Raw genomic sequence first — 21986 nt, forward strand, 5'->3', positions numbered from 1 at the left:
TATACTTTGTGTGCTCAGCTTTGATGAGCTGAGCACACAAATTGCCTGTCTGTAACAGTGGTTAGCACCGCTGTATCACTGTGCCAGGGATCCAGGTTCAATTCCAGCCTTGGGTCACTGTCAGTGTGGAATTTGCACATTGGCCCCGTGTTTGCGTGGGTTTTCTCCGGGTACTCTGGATTCCTTTCACACTCAAAGATGTGCAGGTTAGAACATAGAATATAGAACATAGAACACTACAGCACAAACAGGCCCTTTGGCGCACAAGTTGCGCCGATCATATCCATACCTACCAGGCCATAGAACTATCTGTAACTCCCAATCCCATTAAATTCCATGCACTCATCCAGAAGTCTTTTAAAAGACTCCAGCGAGTTTGACTCTACCACCACCGACAGCAGCTGATTCCACTCACTCACCATCCTCTGAGTGAAAAACGTACCCCTAACATCTCCTCTGTACTTGCTCCCCAGCACCGTAAACCTGTGTCCTCTCATAGCGACCATTTCAGCCCTGGGAAATAGCCTCCGAGAATCCACCCTATCTATTCCTCTCAACATTTTATAAACCTCTATCAGGTCACCTCTCAACCTTCGTCTCTCCAGGGAGAAGAGACCTAGTTCCCTCAACCTATCTTTATAAGGCATGCCTCCCAATCCAGGCAACATCCTTGTAAATCTCCTCTGCACCCCCTCAATGGCTTCCACATCTAGTGAGGCAACCAAAACTGCACACAGTACTCCAAATGGGGTCTGATAAGGGTCTTATAAAGTTGCAGCATTACCTCCCAATTGATTAGATTGATTAGCCACGCTAAATTACATTTTAGTGTCAGGGAGATTAGTAGGGTAAATACGTGGGGTTACGGGAGGGATCCTGAGTGAGATTGTTGTCAGTGTTTGATAGGCTGAATGTCTTCCTTTTGCGTTGTAGGGATTCAATGGTTCAATGATAATGAGATACATAGCCACATATGTACAATTTTCTCAAGTTGTGTCTGAAACATCAGCTCTATTTAATTTCTTTCCTCTTCCCCTCTGATCCATCCTTTAACCTCATTCACTGGAATGTGGGGCTAGATTTTACATGCCACTCTTGTGTGGGAAAGTATATGGGGGGGAACCTGCAAATTAGGGTACCATGCCATCAGTGGCTTGCCTGTTGCCTGCCTGTTCCACCGTGATTTTACAAGTAGCAGGGGAAGTGTCAGGTGAGTCGCCTAAATGCAGTCCAGTTGAAGTCTTTAATTGGGCAATTGATAATGATGGATCTCCTCTCATCAGCAATCTTATCAAACAGACAGCAAGAGAGGCCGTCATTCAATGTAATGCCAGACAGGTTTAACTCTGCAGGCTGCTGGTTAGTTAAAGAGGTGAGGGGTACCTCTTGCTGGCATCAATTGCAGACCCCTCCCATAGTTTTATTAACCTATGTTCACCCCCTCCATTTTTTGGTGTGTAAAACCAATTTAAGAAGAATTGCTCTCTGGCCTAATGTGAAAATGACTAAAAGACTATTGAGAAATGACAGTGCTTCTATTAATATCAGTGTAAGATTTAGAGATTGAGGAGCTAAATTTAATGATTAGTGGCTAACACTCCTTGTGTCATTACCAGTGTGCAGAACTGCTGCCCTCCAATTGGCTGGCAGCTCGATGAGATTAGTTCTCTACCTAAAGATATACAGTATCTCTGCCTGAGAAATTAGACCAGAATGAGGCTAAGCAGAAGTAGGCTCCTATCCCCACTCAATCCTTATTCTGGCGTGCAGGGAGCTCACCCTCCATGTAAGAACAAGCCCATGATGTACAATTGAGCTACAAAGAATTATTCATAGAATCATAGAATTCCTGCAGTACAGAAGGAGGCCATTCAGCCTGTACCAACAACAATCCCATCCTAACACCGTGACCCCATATATTTACCCTGCTAATCCCCCTGAAACTAGGGTCAATTTAGCATAGCCAGTCAACCTAACCCACACATCTTTGGACTTACTGCTTTTAAATTAATGAACACATGCACCTATGTAGCTTCTTTAACTTGTTAAAATCTTTCAAAGGGCTTCGGATATTGAATTATTTTGAAATGTGGTAATTTCTATTATGGACAATGGAAGCCATTTTTCTTCAGCAGTCTTAAAAAGCGCAGTCAAATAACTCGCCAGTTTTTGCAGGTTTTGGTTGAAGGTGGAAAACTGACCAGTACACTCAATAGCTTCACGTTCTTCTTGAAATAATGTTATGGATCTTCAAAATGCACATGAATCACTAGATTATGCCGTATAGTTTAAGGTGGCAATTGAAATATTCAAACAATATAGGAGTCTTGCTATATGACACTGAAATGTCAGGTTAGCTGATAAGTCTTTGTCTTGGATTCAAATTCACAACTTTACTCAGATTCAAGAGTCCTATCAACTGAGACAAGCCACTTTGTACCAACAGTAGCCTAAAAAAGTCAGTTTGTATTCTGTAATTCTGTACTTTATAATCGCTCACACATTAATGAAGAATTAGTGCATAATTGGTAACCAGTCAGAAACAGATGATTAAATAGGTATTGAGCCTCAATGTAAGTAATTAATCAAATAGCTATTGAGGTTGGATGATGTACCAATGTTTGAAGTTTAAAATATTAATTTGCTACTGTGCCTTTGTCAATGGGCAGACAGATATCACTGGATGCAGATTTTCATTTTTGTCCTTAGCTGTCTGGGGTACATGTCAGGAGAACGATTGGAGATTTATATAAATTGAGATATAAGAACATAAGAAATAGGAGCAGGAGTAGGCCATCCAGCCCTTCGAGCCTGCCCCGCCATTCAATAAGATCATGGCTGATCTGTTGTGGCTCAGTTCCACTTTCCCGCCCTCTCCCCATAACCCTTAATCCCCTCTCTTATCAAAAACCCATCAACCCGCTTCTTAAAAATATTTAGCGAGGCAGCCTCCACCACTTCAACGGGCAGAGAATTCCAGAGATTCACCACCCTTTGAGTGAAGAAGTTCCTCCTCAACTCCGTTCTAAACCGCCTCCCCTTTATCTTGAGGCTGTGCCCCCTAGTCCTACTGTCTTTTTTGAGCGGGAAGAGTCTCTCCACCTCTATCCTATCCATCCCATTCATCATCTTATACGTCTCAATGAGATCTCCCCTCATTCTTCTAAACTCCAGCGAGTACAAGCCCAGTTTATTCAGCTTCTCCTCATAGCTCAACCCCCTCAACTCCGGTATCAGCCTAGTAAACCTCCTCTGCACTCCCTCCAGGGCCAAAATATCCAAGGTCATGACTGTCTCATTGTTTCATGCAGCGCAGAACAATGTGTGCAAATGTACAAATCCAATAAAATTAAACCAGGAATAACAAATAATCAATTGGCCATGTAATGACTCAGGGAGTCTGACAGGAAAGGGACATACTTTATAACAAAATGCAAAGTAAACCACTACCATGGTGCACACACACACTAGTCCCTGCCTGGCACTAGAGTTCGGCAGGCCCAGTCCAGGGTCTGCCTCATAAAAAGCTCAGGTAATGAACTCCAGCTGGGCAGGCCACTATCTATAACCAGGGGATCTCATGCTCAATGAGCCCCACAGGGAGATCAATCAATGATTCCCCATGGACCATGTGGGGTTATCAGACCTCCTCCACTCAGTAATGCCCTGCAAAGTTTGCCTGTACTTGCACCCAGAGCCTCCCCAATATTCCCAAGGGCGCAACGAGCCTGCTGGTGGGGCCTTCTAGTTTTCCTGACAAATTTTGCACCAGTTGACCAAGTTTTTGATATCACTGCCTATGCCAGTCTGCAGATATAGCTCCTTATGAGCATTTTCATTTTACAAATTCCTATGTGGCCATTGCGCAATTCTTGAAGTATTGGTTGCGGGACTGAACCCTGAGCTCCACACAAGATGATGTCATGTTCAAACTCAACTGCTGATATTTAAAGAGATAAGGTTTCAAATCCTCTGTAGGATGTCCTTGCTGTCCACCACTTAGGACGATGTGACATAGTTTTGCCAATATAGGGTTTGTTGGTCCATGCCTGGATTTGATTGGCAGATACTAGCAGTGTATCCATGAAGTTCAGAGTCATGAAGACTTTATCCATCTTTGGAGGAGAAGGTAGGCTGTTGGATTGTAGCAGGTGGCTTAAGGCTATATGTATCCCTGGATGATGGTCTAGGCTACATTCAGATGCATCTAACAGCAGTGCCTACCATTAGATCCAGGCTGAGGCCATGGGAGGAATTACCTGTCTTCCTTGAAGAGGCTCAACAGAGGTTTGTGATTGGTTACTATGGTGAAATGATGACTGTAGATGTACTGGTGGAACATTTTCACCACGAAAATGTGGTGGCCAAACCATCTTTTTCAATCTGGGCATACTTCTCTGCATCCGCCAGAATCCATGATGCATACAAGATTGGATGTTCTGTCCCATCATCCCAATGGTGAGATGCTGCTATCCCATGGGAGAGGCATTATAAGTTATAACAAATGATTTTGGGGGGGGTCATAATGGGCTAGGAAATTTGTTGACAGCAATTGTTGTTTCTTTTGTTATCTTTTTAAGAGAGAGGCTCTGTTGACCGTTAACTTATAAGCCCCACATTGACAGACCAAATTGTCAGTGAATGTGGCCAATCTAGCTTTGGTGTTCCACGGGCTTAAAGGTAAGATGCCCAATCAGAGTTGCCTAAAGGTTTGTTGTCCAATAACAGATGCACTGGCTCATAAGTTCATAAGTTAAAGGAACAGAAATGGGCCATTCAGCTCATCTAGTCTGCTCTGCCATTCGATCATGACTGATGTGCTCTTCATCCCCATTTTCCCGCCTTCTCCCCATAACCCTTGAACCCATTATCAATTAAAAATCTGCCTAGCTCCTCAAATTTATTCACTGTCCCAGCATTCACTGCACCCTGGGGTAGTGAATTCCACAGATTCACAACCCTTTGGGATAAGTAGTTTCCCCTCAACTCTGTTTCAAATTTGTTAGCCCTTATCCTAAGACTGTGGCCTCTCATCTTAGGATGCTTCCGATAGAATGACCCACTATTGGAAGCATCTGCTCCACGCCTACTTTATCCATACCTTTTATCACCTTGTATACCTCAATATGATCTCCCCTCATTCTTCTAAATTCCAGAGAATATAGTCCTAAACTGTTCAATCTCTCTTCATATGCCAAACCCCCTCACTTCTGGGATCTGTGTCTCGATGAAAAAGGGAAGGGCATTCACCTGGCGTTTAATGTTGATGGGGGCACTTTGGGTGCAGTGATGAAATTTAACTGCGTTAATTCTTTATCCTCAGGCTGGTTTATTTGTAAGGCTCTGTCACCTTCGACCTCTACCCATGTTGCCTGTTACAGTAGCCTTGTCTGGGTTGGACTCTATGACTACAAGTGCAGCATGGACGTGCTTGCTCCTCACTGCATTGTGGAGAGACTTCCTGTCTAGTTCTAGAATCTTACAGCCTCTGACTCCAATCACCTTTTCTTGGCAGCACATGGGAGGTGCAAGTGTTATCCTCTGGAACTTGGTTCTGTAGAATGGGGGTTGTCCAATGATGACGATGGTAACATCTATAGACCCCTAAAACTCCTTGGCCCTTCTGTATTTTTGTGGGAAAGGGCCCATACTCTGGCTTTCCTGAGGCTCAGAGGTGGTTCAATCAGTAGCTTCCTTTGGGTTGCAATGTTATTAATTCCACATACTAAACAATCCTTTAACATTTCCAGAATTACCTGGATTCAGTTTTCTGCCAATTTCTGCAGTCAAGAATTCAGTTCCTGGTTCCCCAGGGAGTCTAATTACTTTGTTAAATCTTTAGCATTGCAATATAACAGACAGTTTAGGGTTGTAGTGGTCTGATGCCTGATAACAGATCTACAAATTTCTCAAAATATTTTGAATCCAGGGCACCCAGGCACTTTAAATATGCATGATGTGAAGGTCAGAACCCCACAAGCGGTCAGGAGGATGATGTTTTAGAACAAAGAACATTACAGCACCGGAACAAGCTCTTCAGCCCTCCAAGTCTGCACTGACTGTGCTGCCCGACTGAACTAAAACCCCCTACTCTTCCGAGGATCATATCCCTCTATTCCCATCCCTATTCACATAGTTGTCAAGGTGCCCCTTAAAAGTCGCTACCGAGTCCACTTCCACTACCTCCCAATGAGTTCCAGGAACCCACTACTCTGTGTAAAAAATATGCCTTGTACATCTCCTTTAAACCTTGCACCTTAAAACTGTGCCACCTAGTAATTGACTCTTCCACCCTTGAAAAAGCTTCTGACTATCCACTTTGTCCATGCCTCTCATAATCTTGTAGACCTCCATCAGGTCGCCCCACAACCTCCGTCATTCCAGTGAGAACAAACCAAGTGTCTCCAACCTTTCCTCATAGCTAATACCCTCCATACCAAGCAACATCCTGGTAAACCTGTTCTGTATCCTCTCCAAAGCTTCCACATCCTTCTGGTAGTGTGGCGACCACACTATGTTCCAAGTGCAGCCTAACTAAGGTTCCATAAAGCTGCAACATGACTTGCCAACTTTTAAACTTAAATGTCCCAGCCGATGAAGGCAAGCATGCATATGCCTTCTTGATTACCTTCTTCACCTGCATTGCCACTTTCACTGACTTGTGTACCTGTACAACCAGATCCCTTTGCCTATCAATACTCCTAAGGGTTCTGCCATTTACTGTATATTTCCTATCTGTATTAGATCTTCCAAAATGCATTACCTCACATTTATCCGGATTAAACTCCATCTGCCATCTCTCCGCCCAGGACTCCAACTGATCTATATGCTGCTGTATCCTCTGATGGTCCTCATCGCTATCTGCAAATCCACCAAACTTTATGTCATCTGCAAACTTACTAATCAAACCAGTTACAGTTTTCTCCAAATCATTATATTACAAACAGCAAAGGTCCCAGCACCGATCCACGAGATACGTCACTTGTCACAGCTCTCTGTTCAGAAACGCACCCTTCTACTGCTACCCTCTGCCTTCTTTGACTGAGCCAGTTTTGTATCCACCTTGCCAGCTCACCTCTGATCCCATGTGACTTCACCTTCTGCACCAGTCTGCCATGAGGTACCTTGTCAAAGGCCTTACTGAAGTCCATGTTGACAACATCCACTGTCCTACCCTCATCACTCATCTTCGTCATTTCCTCGAAAATCTCGATCAAGTTCATGAGATACAACCTCCCTTTCACAAAACCATGTTGTCTCTCACTAATACGTCCACTTATTTCCAAGTGGGAATAAATCCTATTTCGAAGAATCCACTCCAATAATTTCCCTCCCACTGATGTAAGGCTCATTGGCCTGTAATTACCTGGACTATTCATGCTACTGTTCTTAAACAAAGGAATAACATTGGGTATTCTCTGATCTTTTGGGACCTCTCTTGTAGCCATTGAGGATACAAAGATTGCTGGTCATCTTCTTCTAGCCCATTTGCTCAGAAGAAATATCTCATTCTTTCGGCATACTGGGGCCAATATTCCACACCTGCATCATAAACTTCCGGCTTCCCTAACAGTGGCATTTTCAACATCTCCCCATCACTGTCTTACCAGGTTCATTGAAAGGCAACGCTGTCTGAAACTTTCCTTGTTCATCATCACCAATGTAAAGACTTAGGAAGGCCGACTGGAAAGGAACATAGTTTATTATAGGATGCAAAATAAAATCACTGCTCTAGTGTATACATGCTTGTCCCTGCATGGGACTGCAATCCAGGGCCTGCCTTATATGAAAGGTTCAGGTAATGAGTTCCAGCTGGGCAGGCTACTGCTGTTACCAGGGAACTCATACTCAACGAGCCCCACAGGGAGATTTGTGATTCCCCATGAACCTCGTGGGGGTTATCACAGATTAATTATAATATGCCTGATTTAATATGGAGCAAGGTTTAAACATGGGTTTCGGGAACCAGCTTGTTGCTTGTAAGTTTGCGTATAGTCATAGAGGTACTGAGTATTCCATGGTGCAGAATTTTGGAAAATGGCTGCTGATTCAGGAACCTGATGAAGATTCATACTTCTACCTTTGGGGGAGACAGTAGCCTAGTAATTTTATAGCCAGACTATTAATCCAGAAACTCAGCTAATATTCTGGGGACCCAGGTTCGAATCCTGCCACAGCAGATAGTGGAATTTTAATTCAATAAATAAAAGATATCTGGAATTAAGAATCTATGTTGACCATGAAGCTATTATCGATTGTCAGAAAAACCCATCTGGTTTACTAATGCCCTTTAAGGATGGAAACTTGCTGTCCTTCCCTGGTCTGGCCTACATGTGACCCCAGAGCCACAGCAATGTGGTTGACTCTCAACTGCCCTCAGGCCACTGGGGATGGGTAATAAATGCTGGCCAGTCACGTATGAATAAAAAAAACCTGGCTTGATTACCCAATTGAAGTTGTGAAAATTGGTAATAGATTTTGACAAGTATGCCTTTTTCCCTTTTTGAAAATAAACTTCTTTTAAAATTTCACCATCCAGAATTCTGCTTTTAGTTAAAGCTTTGTTAGAACCAGGGCACAATTAGATAATATAAACCTCTGTAAAAGTTAACACTTGTCTTAGGCAATTGTACCTCCCTTTTTGTGGATGTTTTGGCAAACACAATTGAAACCTGCCTGCTGCAGGAGATCTAACGCTGTATTGCCAACTTGTTACTTCAGGCAATTTATTTTTGGCAGTAAGCAAGCTGCAGAAACAAGTGCTTGTGCTGCCAAAGTGATGCGTGCACCCTAAAAGACATAGCTGTGGCTTCAATGAAAGCTCTGGCTCCAACTGCAACATAAATCCAAAATAACTTGAAAATGAAGTAATAGGGAGATGATCTTTGCCATCATGTTTTGGCCAATGAATCAGATCCTTGATCACAGTTGTGTACAGCATTCCCTAGCCAAAGAAGTGCATTCCACCATCAGCTACATAATGGTGATCAATAGCTTTAACGTAAGTACATATGAAACTACAGCTGCTGTGGAAGTAATTCTGCAATATGCATCTACTGTAATTAACTGAACATCAGAGAAGATTAGGGTATGAACTAATAGGCTGGCTTCCCACCCACCTCCCCCTCACCCTTGGAAGAAGCCGTAAGCCAACAGGAGTGTAAAACAGGGTGAGATGGTGAGGGAAGGGGTGCAGCCATGCATGTTGTCTTCCTGTCTCTCCTTGTATTTTATCAGTGGCAGGGTGCAGGGGAGCACTTGTTCATGTGAAAAGACCACCTGTTCTGCTGTCACAAATGAACACCTCTCCTGCACTATGACTTGCCTGATTGATTCCGGTAACCCCTAACTTCTCTGGATCACTGGTTCAGGATCTCCATAGTGCCAGAAGAGGCCACAATTCCCTGCGCTGCTGCTGGGACTGAATAATATCCAGCCCTCTAATTGGCTAGCTGCCCTTGGAGGCAAGAATTTCTGCCACAGAAGGGCCAAAGGCAGGAAGCACATTGCTTGAACCACAGAAAATAGAGTTGTGGCTTCCAGCGCAGGTTGATGTAGGCTCATCCTGACTTTCCAGTCTGTGTGCAGGTCCACAACTTCTAATTCCACATAAAATCCTGGTCTTAAAACTCCTGGAGCAGGAATCAAGTTTTGTAGGAATTGCAGACTTATATACTGGTACAATTTGTTATTTGTAACATGACAACTTCTGAATAACTAACTGGCATGCAGTGGATTGTTGTTAAGAATGTCAGTATTTCATTAATGTTTTAGATCTCAGTATATGTAGAAAATACAGGATGCAGAATTTGGATTAATAGCATAACTGGAGATGGTGCGACTGAAGCCAAATATCCTCTCGCAGATAAGAGTTGCATTCCCAGCCCCTTCTAATGTATCTTGTGCAGCACACCCACTTCAGGAGGGCAGTCATGGATAACCCTGTGAATGCCGGAAACTGTTGCAGCTCATGGTGCTGCACAGCCGCACCCACATTTGAGCTGCCCATTTTCCAAACTTGGACCGTGCTGGTCCATTCAACAAATTTGCATGTGACTCACCCAAAATCAAGCACTGAGCTACACAATGGGCCCTGCACTAGGACGTGCACTTCAACAAGCTGTAGATGAGGTGCTTTTGGCTCCATGAATTCATCCTACGGATTTAGGATAAAAAGAAACTGTGTATCGCCCAACTCCTGTCCCCCGTGCCCCCACCAATCCGAATCTGCCAATTTCAGGAATGTGACAATTATCACTATCTTCAAAAAGGGAGATGAATTGTGCCATGGAAATGATTGAGATATTCTCCTGCTGCCCATATACAAGTGACAGACACTATTCTGAATCATTTGCTTTCTGTGACCATGGAAATCTGCCAGAGACCATGGCTTTCGACCTTCTAGAGGAACCTCTGCCATGGTCTCTATTGCCAGCCAAATCCAAGAGAAATCTCTAGAACAATACCAGGAATCCTACATTGACCTGACCAGAGCATTTGACTCAGCACATTACAAGTTACTGTTAATTGTACCCTAGTGATTTGGATCTGCAAAAAACTTCCTCACAGTCCTGCAATTGCTTCATGATGATATGACTGCAGCTGTCTTGAGTGGAAGATCTGAAACAGTTCCCTGAAAATCCAGGCCAGTGGGGCTCCATGATGGCATTGAATCAATGTCACTGGAATCCAGAAGCCCAGGCTAATGTTCAGTGGACATGGGTTCATGGCAACTGGTGGAATTTGAATTCAATTAATAAATCTGGAATTGAAAGTTAGTCTCAGCAATGGTGACCATGAAATTACTACTGATTGTTGTAAAAATCCATCTGGTTCACTAATGTCCCTTAGAGAAATCTGCCATCCTTACCTGGTCTAGTTTGTATGTGTCTCCAGACCCATTGCAATGTGATTGATTCGTAAATGCCCCCTTGAAATATTCAATTTAAAGGCAATTCAGGATGGGCAGCAAATGCTGGCTTTGCCAGCAACATCTACAAAAAACACAAGGCTGTGTAATAGAATCCATGTTAATATCAATATTACATACTGATTACAATCCATCTGATAGTAGCTACCTAGCTCATGGAAGATTAGCTGCCCTTGGATCTGAATAAGTTGAGGGAAGACATCTCTTTTTAATTTGCTCGATGTGTTTTTGGAACAGAGGCTGAGAACTATAACTCGTGGCATGCTAAAGGCTCCGGCACAAGTGTAGAGATTGGCAGGACGACAAAGCAGGCATGCTGAAGGCTGTTGTGAAAATTTGACCATATGACCCGCTATGTGGTACAAAATGTGAGCACTGGAACATGTGCAACATGATTAGTGAGCTCATGTAACAGTTAATCAGGAGCAGGAGAAGAGGAGGGTCGTATTGTTCGTAGCTCCCATGTGGCTGAGCAACTGGGGCATAGAGTTGCCCAGGAATAGTGGTTGCTCAGTGCAGCCAGCAGCTGGGCCTGGGAAAGCTTCAGTGAAACTGAAGTAGTCATTTGCTCCACAAAGCTGTGTGTTTCTAGCGCAAAGACATTCCATTGGCAGCTCAGCGCAGCTACGGATCTGGGACTCTGCTGTTATTTAGATGCTTAGGTGCAGTCTTGTCAATATGGGATGCAGTCTCAGGAAAAAAGATTGAGCAGCTGGGAGGGAGCATTTATCGAGGCATTCTGAGTTGGACACCTGGGGCCCAATTTTACCATTTTGATTCGAAGTGTCGAATCTGGGCGCAATTCAGATTTGATTTGGAAACTTGTTATCAGGCGCCCCCATTTGCACTCAGCCTGAAGAAAAATTGCAAGTCTGAATCATGCTGTACGAGGGGCTTATCGTGCCCAAAATGCTGCAGCTCCGACTGGAGGTTTGAACTGTGCGTGCGCAGTGAAAAAAAAACTTGAAAAACACGCCCCTGTCACATCGCTCCCACTTTTTGTTCCCAGGCCGCTTTATCTGCAAAAAGCAGATAAAGCGGGCTGGGAGTGATGGTCCGCAAAGACATTGCCTCACCCCCACAACATAACTGTCCCCCTTATCCACCCCCCGTCCCCAATACCCACATTGATCGTGACCCTCTGCCCCCCTTTCCCCCACCAATTTACCACAGAGTAACAGTGGACCTCCCTGCCCCTGCCCCCCACTAGAGAATGATTGGCCCCGCCTCCCTCCTCCTCCATCACCCCCCCCCACCACCAGACATCCATCTGGCCTCCCCCCCCGCCAACAAATACCAGAGAATCATCCCGCGTCCTCCTCCCTCCTCTCCTCCTCCCCAACCAGAGAGCAATCTGTCCTCCTTCCTCCCCCCCCTTACTCCACCTCTCCAACCAGAGAATGATCAGGCCTCCCCCCTCCTCCCCACCCAACCAGAGAATCAGCTCCAACTCAAGTTGAAAGCTTTTCTGCTCCCTGTGCCTGTAATATATCAGACAACAGGGGGTAAAGTCAGGTGTGAGGTGACTAGTGCGACCCATGCTCACGCAGATGCCCACTTTACCAAGGCCCGAAAATGGGTATGATGATAATCACACCCGAAACAGGGCATGATGTCAATTCAAATGCATTTGCAATTCAAATGACTTAATGAGCTGGACCTACATTTCACCTGCATTTCCCCCTTTACCATGACGTTCGCCCATCCAGATTCGGTGCGAAACAGACATGTTTGGCAAAGATCTATTTCGGGTGTTTCAGCTTCTGAAGAAGTCAGCTCAGAGCTTCCAACGGCTCACTGACTCAGATTGGTGGGGGTGAGGGGGGGCAGGAAGGTGGTCCAGATCATTCTCTGACCTCTGATCTGGCCTTCCCCCCTGCCCACTAGAGAATGATCAGGCCTCCCTCCTCATCCCCCCACCTCCCCAACCAGAGAATCAGCTCCAACTTAAGTTGAAAGCTTTTCTGCTCCCTATGCTGCAATATGTCACATAACAAGGGGTAAAGTCAGAGAATGATCTGGACCGCCTCTCTTCCCCCCCACCACCATAGCTACCTGGTCGTAGCTATGACAACGGTTGAATGAACAGCACTCGACAATCACCAGGCAAGACTGTTCCCTTCCTGTTGGTGAACACTTCAGCGGTCATAGGCATTCGGCCTCTGATTTTGGGTAAACGTTCTCCAAGGCGGCCTTCATGACATACAACAGTGCAGAGTTGCTGAGCGGAAATTTGTAGCCAAGTTCCACACACATGAGGACGGTCTCAACCGGGATCTTGGGTTCATGTCACACTATCTGTAACCCCCATGACTTGCCTGAACTTGCAACATCTCACTTACTGTCCTGTCTGGAGACAATACACACATCTCTTTAACCTATGCTTAATGCTATCTCCACTCACATTGTCTGCACCTTTAAGAATTGAATGGCAGATTAGCTGTAAAGACTCACATTCTAATCAGTGTTCTGTAAACTGTGTGTGCCTTTATATGCCCTGTTTGTAATCAGAACTCTCCACTCACCTGACGAAGGAACAGCATTCCGACAGATAATGGCGTTTACTACCAAATAAACCTGTTGGACTTTAACCTGGTGTTGTGAGACTTCTTAGCAGATATGAGGCAGAGTTGGCATAAATCTTTTTCTGATTGGCAGTCAATGACTAGTGGGGTTCTGCAGGGATCTGTGCTCGACCCCAACTGTTCACATTATATACTAATAATTTGGAAGAGAGAACTGAATGTACTATCTCCAAATTTCAAGATGATACAAAGTTGGATGGGAGCGTGAGCTGTGAAGAGGATGCAGAGATGCTTCAGCATGATTTGGACAGGTGTGTGGGCATATGCATGGTACATGCTATATAATGTGGATAAATGTGAGGTTCTTCACTTCGGTAGCAATAATAGGAAGACACATTATTATTTCAATGGATGTAAATTGAGACTGGTGGATACTCAGCGAGACCTTGATGTCCTTGTGCATCACTGAAAGTAAGCATGCAGGTACAGCAGGCAGTAAAGAAGGCAAATGATATGTTGGCCTTCATAATTAAAGGATTTGAATATAGGAATAGGGATGTTTTGCTGTAACTGTATAGGGTGTTGGTGAGGTCACACTTTGAGTATTGTGTACAGCTTTGGAGTCCTTATCTGAGGAAGGATGTCCTTGCTATAAAGGGAGCCTAGGGAAGGTTAACCAAGCTGATTCCTGGGATGACAGATCTGTTATATGAGGAGAGACTAAGTCTGTTAGTATTAAATTCCCTTGAGTTTAGAAACCTGAGAGGGAATCTCATAGAAACTTTTAAAATTCAGAAAGAATGTTCCCAATGGTAGGGGAGTCCAAACTAGGTGTCATAGTTTGAGGCTAAGGGAACTGAGGTGAGGGGAAATTTCTTCACTCAGAGGGTGGTGAATGTGTGGAATTCGCTACTGCCAAATGTAGTTGAGGCCAAAACGTTGTGTAATTTCAAGAAGAAATTAGATATAGTTCTAGGGGCTAAAGAGATCAAGGGGTTATAGGGGGAAGGGCGGATCAGAATATTGAATTTGATGGTCAGGCATGATCAAAATGAATTATGGAGCAGGCTTAAAGGGCTGAATGGCGTACTTCTGCTCCTAGTTTCTATATCTAAAGTTCTGGGGTGGAAGGTTGTTTACTAGAAAGGATGCAAAAGTGATGGAGAAACTGGGAGAATGAAATGGAGTCCTTATAGGTAGGTGTGTTACTTTTAGATTGTTTGCCATAGCAGCCATCTTAAAACTTGAAATCCTAACATATGGTCCTTCCAATCAGTCACTGGAGATTCAAATAGCTTTTTTCAGAAATCATCATCTCTATGGGGACCATAACAACCACATTTGTTTTGTATTGTCTACAAACTTCAAAATATCCTTTGTGTTTCCAAATCCAGCTCATTATATACCAAAAGAGCAGTGATTTTAAAATAGAAACTTTGGGAACAGCATTGTCTACTTCCTTGCAGCCTAAAACATTTCAAAACTTCTCTGTTTTTCTCTTGTAGCCAATTTTGTATGCATGCTGCCATTGTTCTTTTAATTGGACGTATGTGCACAGTTCTTGGAACTGTACCTTAGAAAGGCTATATCATCATTGGGAGGAATTACAACTTGCATTCGTCAGAATGCTAACAGGGATCCAAGAGTTAAATTATGAGGAAAGAACACATAAACTAAGATTATATTTTCTGAAACGTTAAGGTTAAGGGGTGATTTGATTGAAATTTTTATGATTTTCAAACAAATTGATAGGATAGAGAAAAACCCTTAACAGTTAATGGGGGAATCTAGGGCAAGGGGAGACAACCTTAAAATCAAAGCCAGATCATTCAGTAGAAAAGTTAGAAAACAATTCTTCCCATAAAGGTTATCAAAATGTGGAACTCTGTCCAAAAAGCAGTGACTGCCAGCTCAATGAATAATTTTGATTCTGAGAGCTGTAGGTTTCTGCTAGCCAAGGATATTATGGGATTTGGAGCTGTGGCAGATAGAGTTCAGATACAGATCAGTTGTAACCTCATTGAATAGTACAACAGACTGAAAGACCTGCTCTTGTGCTTATGTTCCTATCTGAATGAAAAGGCTGGATTGTTTTCAGTATAAAGTTCCCAACTGAATCATTAACTTAACAATTGTAACCAATGAAAAGTCATTACTCCTTTATGAAACAAAAACAGAACATGCCAGAAAATCTCAGCAAGCCGGACAGCATCTGTGAAGAATAGAGCTACTGTTTCGAGTCTAGATGATCCTTGGTTAGAGCTGCTACTTCTGCTTCTTTCTGTTTTGATTGCTGATTTATATCTTTCCAGGCTTTTTCCTTTTATTTCACAATTTTAGTTGTTTAGTTTAGTGTGAAGGGAATGAAAATGTTTAAATCCTGAGGACAATCAATTTGTGGCTAAGTTTCATAAACTTTGAGAAGCCATTTTTCCTTTTGTGCACTTTATGGCATCAGGGGTGATGAGAGGAGCGGGGGATGGTGGTGCGTGACTTGTCTGTCTGGAAGGAGTGTAGCTGGAAGTCAGTTCATTCCATGCAAGCCTGCCCAGCAGCCACAGTATGCCATAGGCAGGCTAAATTAGCTAACAGTGGGATGTCTGTCCCTCATTGCGTACTGCTGGCAGCAGCAGGAGCACAGTGGTTCTGTCTGCCACTCCACAAGATGGATGCTCCCAGGACTGTAACCAGTTCCAAGTAGAAGATCCAATGGATCCTGGAGTGAGATAGGTCTAAGACTTTGGATGTGGAGGGTATAGCCAGTTTTGGGAGGGGATCAGGTGCAGCAGGTGGGTAGGCAGGGTTGGGGTGCTATCTGAAGGGAAGCTGCTCCAAATGCACAAAAGGCACTCCCAGAAGATAGGAGGCTGTTCCCTCCTTGCCCTATTAAAAACTAAAGAAAAAAATCCTGTTGACTCCCACCTGCCTGCCCATGCCAACCTTACTGTGGTGTGGGTAGCATATTGTAAGGGTCAGTTGGCTTATTAATAAATTCAATTGATCATTAATTATTTATTTACATATGATGTGGGGGGATTGCCAATCTAACTACTGTGTTATGGGGGTAAGCTTAGGGATGTGTGGGAAGATGATGGGCTGAGCACCCACCCTATTTTATGCACCTCCTGTCTTCCTACTGAAAATATGCCCAGTCGGATTAAATAAAATCTGGTCGATGGTTACCTATTTTGCATGCTGATGAGATGCAATTCATTGCAGCAAGAAACCTCAAGTGAAAAACTCTAAATTATGTAAAATAGTCTTCAAATGTTATGCCATTCTGAAACTCTAAAAATAACCAAGTGTTATAAATACTTCCACAGAGCAAATATCCCTCCACCATTTTAGGTAGTTATCAATTCAAACCTATTCAGCAGCTTATTGGAAATATAATGCAACCAGTTAATGTGCCTGAAATCACATTGACCACAAGGTAATCATGGACAAGGACATCTCATTTGTCCCATTTTGAAGCCCATCTTGATTTAAACAAATGTCATTGAATGTGTTATGCAAATCCCACAGAATGTGCCTTCTACTGAGTGAGGAGTTAGGGACGTGTTTTGAAATCTTGTATTTATTTATGGAGCAACAAAGATCAAAGTTGGCTGAAGATAATTGAATTAAGGTGTAATTTTTCTGTCAATTTTAATTCACCCTGCCTCAGAACAGGCATATTACAGTGCATTTGGGAGACCTAATTATTCAGACCTGAAACTAACTGATTGTTTACCTCGTAGTTTTACAGTCCTCTGTAGCTCAGATAATTGTGAGTATATCCCTAGCTTTTTGATTTATGTTCTCGGATAATGCATTTGCCTTGTTTGTACTAGCGAGAGACCTCTTCAGCTGTAAGATGCTGAATAAGTGAGAAGCTGACAGCCTGTTTCTGTTGAAAGGGTATAGGAGAGAATTTGTCCTCAGAGATTGATTGCTATAGTCAACAACTCCATTATCATTGCATCATGCGACTACAAGGATCATCTAGCAATGCCCATGTTCCTGAACAGTCCTTGGCTGCTGAGGCACTGTGAGATGAAATTTGCAAAACCAGGCATGTAAATACTCGTAATCTCAAATTAATTAAATTTAGAGTGGCTAAAATTTAATAGGAATGAGTGATTGGGATCCAGAAAGAAGTAAGAAAGAATTTGCATTTATGCATGTACCGTTTATAACATTAGGTCCTTCCAAAACACTATACGATCAATTAATTACTCTTTAAGTGTTGTAATATTGGAAGTATGGCAGTCAATTTTAACACAGCAAGATCCCACTAACATCAATGTGACAATGAGCGGTGAAAAGAGGTTGATGTCTGCAGTGCGCATGATGTAAGGCATGAGGGGATTTGCAAATTATTCAGAATGCAAAGACTTTGAGGGCGAATTTCCATTGAGGTTTTGCAACCCATTCATTGATAACTCAGTAGGGGAATCCCGGGAAAACAGTGGAAGTGGTGCTTCCACCCTTTTTCCTGGAAGTTACGGCAGTCGTTCGGGAGCAGCCAGCAGGAAAATCACCCCGTGTACCTCCAGGTTCCATTCTTGGAATAAAGAAATGCTCGCTCGAGAGCTAACTGCATGATTCCATGCTGCAGAAATGGGGTTTCAGGATGTCCAAGAGTCATTTTATGTGAAGTTAAGAGGGTGAGGAAACAGGAGAAGACTAATCAGGGAAACCATGTGGGCCTGCGTTCATTTGATACTTACACAATTCGTGGCAGCAATAATGAAGGAAAGGACAGAGGATGGTAGTCAATAGAAATGTCATAGTATTGTGAAGCATGGTAATGTGTTGGGAAAGAGAGACACATGGGCCAGAAAATGATATGAGTGTTAGTTGTGGAGGATTCCATAATTTGGACAATGGACAGTCTGTTTTGCATGTTGGCTGTTAGCGTGAGGGACACAATTAAATAAGTAGAAAGTCCCTTTAGAGAGAGGGACAACAAAAATAAGTTGTAATTCACATCAGAATTTCTAATACAGGAAAGAGTAGAATGCAATAGTGAAAAGAAAGTTTAAGGTGTTAAAGGCTAAAAGGAAAATTCTGAAGTTAGGGTCATTCTTGTTGCTACGTGCCCAAATAGTTAGAAAGGAGCAGATTAAATATATCAAAGTAGAGTTAAAAATGTAAAGTAGAAGGAAGTTTTCAGGGTGCTAGATAAGGGCAGAGCAAAGATTAATTGGACTGCACCTGAGTTGAACTGCTGCCAGTCTCCTTGCATAGAAAGTAACTAGTGCAGTCGAGGAGAATTGAAACAAGTTAAATGGGGAAATTTAGAGCATATCAGGATAGGGCAAAAAGTGAATATATTGAACAGGAAAAGCAGTGAAAAATCATGCACTCAGAGTATTTGGAAACATAGAACATACAGGGAAAGAAGGATACTAAAGGAATGATTATGGAAAAAAATTGCCTGAAGCAGTACATTAGTTGTAGAACTAACAATTGTAGGGTTAGCAAATTTTAGGACCAAATTGGGCACCAGATGCCCGTTTTGAGCAAGAGTTCAGCGAAAGCATGCCCTCCACACTGGAAGCCCTGGATGAACCTGTATCTGGGATCACCATTGCAGGCGTCAGAGCAGCTTTCTTGAATGTCAACCCACGGAAAGCGACTGGCCCAGATGGAGTACCTGGACGTGCACTCAAATCCTGCATGGATCAGCCGGCAGGGGTATTCACAGACATCTTTAACCTCTCTTTACAACAATCTGAGGTCCCTATCTGCTTCAAGAAGTCGACCATCATCCCAGTACCTAAGAAAAACCAAGCAGTATGCATTAATGACTGTCGGCTGGTGGCTCTGACATCTATCATTATGAAGTGCTTCGAAAGGTTAGTAATGGCATGAATTAATTCCAGCTTCCTGGACTAACTGGATCCACTACAGTTTGTCTACGCTGCAACAGGTCCACAGCAGATGCCATTTCCCTAGCCCTGTACTCAACCTTGGAACACCTAAATGACAAGGACAGCAATGTCAGGCTCTTATTTATTGACTACAGGTCAGTCTTCAACACAATTATTCCCATGAAACTCATCTCCAAACTCTGGTCTGGGCTTCGGTACCTCCCTCTGCAACTGGATCCTGAACCTCCAAACTTTCAGACCACAATCAGTAAGTATAGGCAACAACACCTCCTCCACGAGCATCCTCAACATTGGTGCCCCAGAAGGCTGTGTTCTCAACCCCCTACTATACTCCTTATACACCTATGACTGTGTGGCCAAATTCCCCTCCAATTTGATTTTCAAGTTTGCTGACGACACCGCCACCAGGAAGAGTAATGAAGAACATGCCCCTGTCTACATCAAGGGGGATGAAGTAGAAAGGGTCGAGAGTTTCAAGTTTTTGGGTGGCCAGATCACCAACAACCTGTCCTGGTCCCCCCACGCTGACACTATAGTTAAGAAAGCCCACCAACGCCTCTACATTCTCAGAAGACTAAAGAATTTTGGCACGTCAGCTATGACTCTCTCCAACTTTTACGGATGCATCATAGAAAGCATTCACAGCTTGGCATGGCTCCTGCTCTGCACAAGACTGCACAGAACTACAAAAGGTCGTGAATGTAGCCCAATCCATCACGGAAAATCAGCCTCCCATCCATTGACTCTGTCTACACTTCCTGCTGCCTTGGCAAAGCCGCCAGCATAATTAAGGACCCCACACACCCTGAACATTCTCTCTTCCACCTTTGGTAAAAAGATACAAAAATCTGACGTTACATACTAACTGAGTCAAGAACAGCATCTTCCCCATTGCTGTCAGACTTTTGAATGGACTTACCTTGCATTAAGTCGATCTTTCTCCACACCCTAGCTATGACTATTACAGTACATTCTGTATTCTCTCATTTCCTTCTCTATGAATGGTATGTTTTGTCTGTATTGTGTGCAAGAAACAATACTTTTCACTGTACGTTAATACATATGACAATAATAAATCAAATCAAATTCAAAGATGTGGAAATAGAATGACCAGCAGTCTTTGGTGCACCCTCCTCAGCTCCCTTGAAATGCTCTGGGTTCCTGTAAGTTCTTTCAAAGCTCTCTAAGATTGTCTCCCGACACCGCCAACTCCCCATCTTGAAAATACTTAAGACAATATCCCAGCACGAGTGTGGACTGGGTTGTGACCATCAAAGATGCGGTCATTTGGGGCAGATGTTCCATCAGCCTAATAGTATGGAGGCAAATATGGTCATTAAAGCAGTTCGAAACAAAGGTGGGATTTTTCTGTCTTGCCCATCCAAGACTGGAAATACCTGCCTGAAGTCAATGGATCTTTGAATGGTCCTTCAGATTGTCTTTTCCACCTGTGATGAATTCTGTGGCATGCGGGATTGGAAAATTTACCCCAAAATTATTGCCAACCAGGAGTCAAACTCAGGTCAATTGTAGTCTTTTACTTGGTTTAAATGAGATGATGGAATGGATTTTCCAGGCCTACCCACCAACGGGATTGTCTGTCCCACTGCAAGTAAATGGACTTTTGGCTGGACCACCACATCCCCCATGGCAGGTCCCATCACAGTGAGGCTAGATTAGCTGGTTTATAGTTCTGCCTTCACAATGGAAAGGCAAGACATGATGAATGTGAGAATTCTCCCTGTAGGTGGGACCATATTTTGTTTTGTTTTGCTGTTTTCCATTTTTTTCTCTTTGACCCTACCCAACTGTTTGCAATTTCCTGATTCAGTCAGTCTTTAATCCAGAGACAGTATTTGTTTGTGTCACAGATTTCTCCATGGCTCCCAACAATGTCTCTCTGCAGTCAATTAATAGAAACCGGGCTCCTATAGATTGCATGATTTATTGAAGCTTCCCTTGGCCCCAGTGAGAAACAAAACCCATTTCAAGACAAGAAGAAAAGTCATGGCTATGAATTTTGCACCTTTACCAATGAAGCTATATTTCAATAGAATGCTGTCATCTCAAATGATTGATAAAACAGGTATTATTTATGGTCCCATTTCTAATGCAGTAACCACGAATAATATTCTCGCTGCAGTAAGCACCTTGCTATCATACTTCATTTGAATCAAAAGGCTACTTTTTTGTCGAGAGTATCGAGGATATGCTTTTGAAGTTACATAAATTATTGCATGCTGTGAACTTAATTATAGGGGGATTGCTGACTCCAAGATCAAAGTAGTGTATCCTTTGGATTTTAAGGAGATCATAGAAAGGCCTTCAGCGGCAGAAGGTTTAGTTTAATCATTGCTTTGCTTCAACTACCTCAAAAATAACACCAGAGACAAAACATATGTTAGCTAAAGGCCATGCTTTTCATTTATGCTTCCCATAACTGCAAGAGCGATTTTCATATTGTGGTTCAAATTACTGATAGCAAACCTTTGCATCTTCTGTCAGTAAAGCAGACGCGCTGGATTCAGTGATGCAGTCTTCCAATTTTCCCTTTTGGAATACAGTCAGGTGGCTTTGCTGCTACTACTGTTCTTAAATAATGTGCAATACCCACCCCTGAGAAACAATTATATCACCTTTGGAGAACTGCTG

At 43.2% G+C, this 21986-nt stretch overlaps 1 protein-coding gene across 6 annotated transcripts in view; it reads left to right on the plus strand.

Moving 5' to 3' along the window:
* Nucleotides 1-21986, plus strand: part of LOC145354925 (zinc finger protein 385D-like) — a 553654-nt gene that overhangs the window by 344698 nt on the left and 186970 nt on the right. The gene's annotated exons all lie outside the window — the stretch shown is intronic.

This window comes from Carcharhinus amblyrhynchos, chromosome 2 (assembly GCF_965287045.1).
Source record: "Carcharhinus amblyrhynchos chromosome 2, sCarAmb.v2.hapA, whole genome shotgun sequence".
Taxonomy (NCBI): Eukaryota; Metazoa; Chordata; class Chondrichthyes; order Carcharhiniformes; family Carcharhinidae; genus Carcharhinus; species Carcharhinus amblyrhynchos.